We start from the raw sequence: 2,540 nt of genomic DNA, 5'->3' as shown, positions 1-2,540 counted from the left end.
GAGTAGTCATGTAGGCAAACCTCCATCCCTGGTACATAGTAAGTGCTTCATTGATGCCAGTTAGTTAGTGGCCCTTTGTGGCCACGTGCAGTAACCGGATGAAGGGTCAGGTTTAGAGTACTTTCACAGTGGTAGCTGAATCTGTTCCCCTGATGGCCCTTTGTCCCTAATTTGTTCCCTGTGGGTCATAGCTATTTCATTAAAAAAAAAAATTTTTTTTTAATTTTATTTTTTAGGCGAAGCAACCCTTGGTTGACCTCACAGATTGCAAAGACCTTGTCAGCTTACAATCCCTTATTTTTTATTTTTTACGACTACAGTACCTGGTCTTCCTAGGTGGTCTCCCATCCAAGTACTAACCAGGCCCAACCCTGCTTAGCTTCCAAGATCAGACAGGATCAGCCTTGTTCATGGTAGCATGGCCATAGATGCTATTTCATTTTTAACCTGAAAAAGTGCAAAGAGGACAGACTGCACGATAGGGGTGGAACCATGAGGAAGAAAAGGCTGGTTTTCCTCTTAAGCTCCTCTCTCTGAATCCATTACCTGGTGATCCATCCCCAGTCACATTAGCTATAGCATGGCTCTTACTGTGGCTGGGGGAAAGGGCAGTATACCACATAAGGTAAATCTTTGCTTCCATAAGACCTTTTACCCTTGCGTGTAATCGCTATTCCTTAACACCTCCTTGTGAGTTAAGCTCAGGCTTATTTTTCCAGCTGAGGTTGAGAGATTAAGTGTCTTTATCATTATCAGCTGGGGATATAGGACAATTTGGTCCACTAATCTGTAAACTCAGACATTTCCCAGGAACAAAACATTTTGATGTAAATTGATATTATGAAATAAAAATTTCAGCACCAAATATGGCAGTTTTCACTGTTACCTTCTTGTTGAAATTTAAATTTACTATAATTGGATAGACTATTTTTAGTCAATGAGGAGCAAAATTTTTCAAGATTTTAGATATGCATGTAGAAACCACATATTGCTGACTACAGCAAGAGTGTGGCTTTGTAAATGTGCTTCTGGTCACCAATATTGTAGAGATAATTTAATGAGAATAAAGGTCAGACAGACGTATCATGACGCTTCTGATAAATTTTTATGGTCTTCAGTGACTGAATGCGTGAGTAATGAGTGTTTGTGTTTTTACAGGTTTTACCCAGAAATAATACATCTCTATTTTTCCCCAAACATCCCAGAAATGACCTTAGTTAAAGAAAGTAAAACTGAAGAAGGCTAGAGATACAGGCGCTGCTTCTCTCTGAACGCTGACAGAATTTAATGCTGGCTTTGCACACAAGGTGGCAGACGTGCTCTTGTTAAGATTTGATGATCTAATTCGGAGAGCGACTTTGTCCAGACGGGGACGATATGCTCTCTTAATTGAATAGTCAACCACCGCACCACCCCCCGCCCCCCGCCACCACCACCACCACACACACACACACACACACACAGGCCACACAGGATGTTCCCATGGAAAAAGACATCTATTTTGCAATCCACGGGAACATGTTTTTATGTAATTGATGGCTTAGTCAGGGATGCTTTTTTGAGGCCTTTCAATTCATTTCAGTAATGGAGTGAAGTCAGTAGGAACTCAATCTATCATTCATCGACGGTATTAGGAGAAAAATGAAATCTGATTTAAAATTCGGACATCATGTTTTCTACTAAAAGTTTTTTGGCTAAGAATCTTGGGTCCTAGAAGAGGCTAACAGAACAAACTATGGGATATAATTTTCTCTTATGACAGCAGAGAAATACTTCATTGCACATCACAGAACTTTAGGTTCAGGTTGGTCCACAGTAATCATCTCATGACTAGAATCACTTGGAGAGGGAATCAACCTTGGCTGTGGTTGTAACTCACCTGGGTGTTTTTTAAAATTACAGATGCCAAGACACTAGAGATGCTGGAGTTGGGGAACGGGCCAGGGTGTCTTCCATTTAAAAATCTGCACAAGTGATTCTGGAGTGAAAACTCCACCCTTGGAGTAACATTTGTATTTCTTAAGCATAAAGTAAACATATTCTCAGGATCACCTTACCAGGGTTAACAGCCCACAACTATGGTTTCAGGAGCACAGAAAGGACTCTGGGGCCCCAAATCCATTCTCCCCTTCAGCCTAGGAGGGAGTTTGAGAGTTTTTTCTCTGATTCCTCCTTTGTATCTCCTCGGTTAAAGTGCAACGAATATGGGGTGTCATTCATTAACGGCCTTTAGCTTTGTAGTTCTGAGTTGTTTACAATCAATAAAGCAGTGGGCATAAAATACTAGGTAGATCAGAAATGAAAAAGGTTTAGGATTTTGGCATCCTTTTGGGAAGGGCAGGCCTGACTATGGGAATGCATAGAAATTCACTGGTCACCAATTAGCAGATTTCAAGCTTCACCTAAACTTTGTATGTTTTCCAATGTTGTGGTGTGCTGCCCTGGCTCACTGCTTAGTTGATGGGGAGTGGGGATGAAGAGAGGGGGCTGGTTCTGTGCAATGGTATGATTCTTCTCTGGAAAGGATCAGAGAAAGAGAA

At 41.3% G+C, this 2,540-nt stretch overlaps 1 pseudogene; it reads right to left on the bottom strand.

Moving 5' to 3' along the window:
- Positions 1-311: 311 nt before the first annotated feature.
- On the bottom strand, positions 312-430 carry LOC111741519 (annotated as a pseudogene).
- Between the last annotated feature and the right edge of the window lie 2,110 nt (positions 431-2,540).

This window comes from Pteropus vampyrus, unplaced genomic scaffold (genome assembly GCF_000151845.1).
Source record: "Pteropus vampyrus isolate Shadow unplaced genomic scaffold, Pvam_2.0 Scaffold3, whole genome shotgun sequence".
NCBI lineage: Eukaryota > Metazoa > Chordata > Mammalia > Chiroptera > Pteropodidae > Pteropus > Pteropus vampyrus.
The sequence above is the reverse complement of the archived record's forward strand: the minus strand, read 5'-3'. Positions and strand labels throughout refer to the sequence as shown.